We start from the raw sequence: 4,863 nt of genomic DNA on the forward strand, positions 1-4,863 counted from the left end.
AACTATATAATTAATTTACATATATAAAGATGAACCCATCGAAAACACCATATATAATATTATCTCAAAAAGTTGGAAAATAGCTTATCAAAAAGTGAAAGTTGAAATTGTTCTTTTGTGTACGTTTTTATCATATTACTAAAAAAAATATGATAAAAAATATTTAATTAACACATGCACTGACATTTAATTAACACATGCACTGACATTTAATTAACACATGCACTGACATTTAATTAACACAATATTTGTTTATTTATTCTTTTTTATTTCTCATTTCCCGTTAGTATTTCTGCGTCTTCTCCTCCTTCTCGTAAGCATTTCTTTAAATTTAGAGTTATTATCATTTGATTCGATATTATAATGAGTAAAAATATATATATATATTTTAAATACATAAAATAAATATATAAATAATATGTTATTATATAAAGTATTATTTTATTTTTAATTTAAAATCACCTAATTATATAATAATATATTATTTATATACTTATTTTGTGTACTTAAAATATGTACACATATTTTTCTTGTTTAATAAGTACCCAATCATGATGATACATTATTGTGGATACTCAAATTAGTGTTCATTATAAGTATGCATAGTTTTATTACATGTTAAATCTGACAAAATTTGATACGATTCGTTAACCTGATACGATACACCATGAAAAAATTGGGTTAGCGTTATGATTTTCAACATGAAAAATAGTTTGAGTTAGATTCGGATTGAGTTTCATAAAATCAGATTGTGTTCAAGTTGATATGAAGTGAACCCGAATTCACTCAAACTAATATGAAAATTTTAAATAAAATATTACATAATATCATAACAGTAAAAAATCTCCAATATTTTTATTTTCTTAATTTGATAGAAAGAATATCAATCTACAAAATCTTTATTCTCTAATTCAAATCAACAAAAAAATCAATATTGTATTACCAAATACTAAATTTACATTACCCAAAGACATTCATTTTAATTTAATAACTTTTTTTGTAAACTTGTAAAAAAAATATTTGTAGTTTTTTTGCTGAAATTATTACATTAGATGTGTCATATTCATATACATTGACTTCTTTTTATATTTATGATAATCACATTCATCAAATGGATTGAAATTAAATTTCTTAAATATTTGACAATTAATCATTAAATTCATTGGGTATCAATTGTATAATTTCAAAGTTGAAATTATAGACTTATTTAGGATTTTTATTATGATATTTTGTTATTTTATCCTTACAGTTGATCATATAAAAAGACAATACGCAAACTATTAATATTAATTTGAAATAAAGTAATTTTATTTTGATAAAATATCAATTCGTATATTATTTTATAACAAATCGTGTTATTTTTTGAAATTTGACAAAGTGTATTGTTTCTTAATAAATCGTTCATCATATGTAATATTTTGACATGACTTTGCTTGTTACATAGTTTTGGTTAATTAGACTCAAGTCAACTAAAAAATATTTCAATATAGTTTTAGATTAAAAAAATTTTAACATGATTCTATTTCAAATCGGGTTAAGGTTTAAGCTTTTTGATACGAAACCTGAATTGATATGATATAAACACAACTCAATGACATGAATTATCAAGTTTATTTGTAACTTGATAATTAAGGTATGAGATTATATTTGTAACTTCCAATAATAAAAATATTGACTATTGTGTAGAATTGAATTTAATCTAAATTAAATTTGAACAAATTCTAATTCGGGAATAGTTTAAGCTTAAAAGAATAAATTCAATGTCAGCTTAAGATTAATGAATTAAAATTCAAATTGCATTTAAATATAATATAATATTTGAGTCAATCTAAATGGATCACCTGAAACTTGATTTGATTATCACATGTTGCATTATGTCAAAGACTAATAAAATACGGCTCTTCGTAGTTTGTAGACAGATATTCATTAGACATTTCTTTGTCAATTTGGGAGGAGATGACTTGCGCCGTCTTTCCACTATCTTTTTAATAACAATATTATTATTAAAATGCAACATCAAACAGCTACAAGATAAAATTCCGGGCAATCAATTCTGAATATTTAAAATAATATATTATATTTGATTAAATAATTTTAAATTAATAATTAAATTAAATTTAATCATATAATTTCAACTTTGTCAGTTTTTAAATTAAATTTTAAATTAAATTATTAAAATGCAACATCAAACAGCTACAAGATAAAATACATTTCTTTGTCAGTTTAGGTTTTAAATTGAAAACTTTGCTCTCTAACTCAATCTGAAACAAAATTGTATCAAAATTTTTCAATCTTAAATTGACTCTAGATATTTACAGGTTATATTTGATTTAAATAATATTTTTTCACAAAAATAAAAGATTACCATACTAAAAGATTAATGCATAAATTATTATTATATTTAATGAAAATTAATAAATATAAATAATTGAGTATAGTAAAAGAATACTAAAATATATAATATTAATTATTTTAATAACTCAAAATAAGTATATTTTTATTTTTATTTTATCCTAAAAAATTAATAAATAATTATCAAAATTATAATTAATTTTTTAATTTTTTAATATATAACGTGAATGTGCTAATAAGATTTATTCACGGTCAAACCAAAAGAAAAGTACAACATATGAACCATACGCAGCCTATATATACAAGACAAGAACCCATGAATAAAACGCCCATGCATAATATCTACAATGAAAAATTTTACAAATACTCCGAAACTTTCATTGTTTTCGATAATTCTCATTCTCTTTTCATCTTTTTCATGGCAAGCAACTTCTGATTCTGTCCATGAAAACTTCCTCCATTGTCTTTTCAACCATTCTCAGCCTTCCCATCCAATCTCCCCCACCATTTTCATCCCACAAAATACCTCCTTCTCCTCCATATTGCAATCCTACATTCGGAATCTCCGTTTCAACTCAACTTCAACTCCCAAACCTTTCCTTATCATCACTGCATTGCATGAATCCCACGTCCAGGTTGCGGTTATATGTGCCCGGAAACATGGCCTGCAGATGAAAATCAGAAGCGGCGGCCATGACTACGAGGGCTTATCTTATGTCTCCCAAGTCCCTTTCTTCGTCCTTGACATGTTTAATCTTCGCGCTGTTGATGTTGACATTGAAAACAACACTGCCTGGGTTCAGGCGGGGTAGATTCTTGGAGAAGTTTATTATAAAATTGCGGAGAAAAGTAAAACTCATGGCTTCCCGGCCGGGATTTGTCCCACAGTGGGTGTTGGTGGACACATGAGCGGCGGAGGATATGGTAACATGATGAGAAAATACGGGCTCACTGTCGATAATATCGTCGATGCGAGGCTTGTTGATGCTAATGGAAGGCTTCTGGATAGAAAATCCATGGGGGAAGATTTGTTTTGGGCTATCAGAGGAGGAGGAGGAGCCAGTTTCGGAGCCATTATTGCTTATAAAATCAATCTTGTTCCAGTTCCAGAAACAGTGACTTCGTTTCTGGTTAGAAGAACTTTAGAATCACACAATCTAACTGAGATTGTGGATCAATGGCAACATGTCGCGTACAAACTTCCTAAAGAGCTCTTCGTCCGACTCACATTAGACGTGGTTAATAAGACTGTGAGGGGGAACTTCTGGGGTTTTTATCTCGGTGGCTCTGAGAAACTTCTTTCAATCATGGAAAAGGGCTTTCCTCAACTGGGGTTAACTCAGTCTGACTGCGTCGAATCGAGCTGGCTTGAATCAGTTGTTTTCTGGAGAGGTTTTCCCTCCGGAACATCAACAAATGTTTTACTAAATCGTGCGCCGGCGCTGAGTTTCCTGAAGAGAAAGTCGGATTATGTGAGGAAGCCGATTCCTAAAGACGGCCTGGAAGGAATATGGAAGAAAATGATTGAACTAGAGACGCCAATGCTGACATTCAATCCTTACGGGGGTCGAATGGAGGAGATAGCCGCGACGGCGACGCCATTTCCGCATAGAGCTGGAAACTTATGGAAGATTCAGTACTTAGTGGACTGGAATGAATCGGGGACTGAGGCGGCAAACTTTTATTTGGGGTTGATTCGAGAGCTTTATAACCACATGACTCCATTTGTGTCCAAGAATCCGAGGCAGGCGTTTCTGAATTATAGAGATATTGATTTGGGGATCAATCACAATGGAAATGGGAGCTACTTGGAAGGAAGAGTTTATGGAATCAAGTATTTCAAGGGTAATTTCGAGCGGTTGGTGAAGATTAAGACCAAGGTTGATCCTGATAACTTCTTCAGGAATGAACAAAGCATTCCAGTTCTTCCACACTAGTTTAATATTAATTATTCCAGGTATAATATGAGTATCAATAAAATCATGAGCCCTCAAGAGTTAAAAATTCAATTATATATTTAAGTAATATGTAATTATGTGATTGAATAATTAAATTAAAGATAAATATTTAATAATATGAAAATAGATTATACGAATGTTTAATTAAGTACTTTAAATTTGGTGTATAAAAAATTATTGTGATATTTTAATGGTTATAAAATTAAACATAAGTTGGTTCTTGCGATCTTTTTGTTGGAATCTAATAAATAAATGAAGTTGTTTTTTTTATTATATGAGTTTCCAAGTATTAATGAAAATATGTGTCACCATATTTTAATGCACGGCGTTGTAAGATCAATGATATTCCAGCAAAATGATGTCGTGGCAGTACAAGACTCGGATTTCCAATATTGATACGTAATTAACATTTGAATTTAGTAAGGATATAGCATTTGAATGATCAAAAGCATGAGGCTAATATTAATTTGTTTTCACATCTGCAGCAATCTTTGATAATATCCTTTGTTGTTTGGAAATTCATGTGTACGGCTCATTCTGACATTTCTGCATG

The 4,863-nt window shown here is 29.2% G+C and overlaps 1 pseudogene; it reads left to right on the forward strand.

Annotated features, from left to right (window-relative positions):
• The first annotated feature begins 2,697 nt into the window (after positions 1–2,697).
• On the forward strand, positions 2,698–4,534 carry LOC123227945 (annotated as a pseudogene).
• The last annotated feature ends 329 nt before the right edge of the window (positions 4,535–4,863 follow it).

The sequence above is a fragment of the Mangifera indica genome, chromosome 10 (genome assembly GCF_011075055.1).
Source record: "Mangifera indica cultivar Alphonso chromosome 10, CATAS_Mindica_2.1, whole genome shotgun sequence".
In the NCBI taxonomy this organism is placed as follows: Eukaryota; Viridiplantae; Streptophyta; class Magnoliopsida; order Sapindales; family Anacardiaceae; genus Mangifera; species Mangifera indica.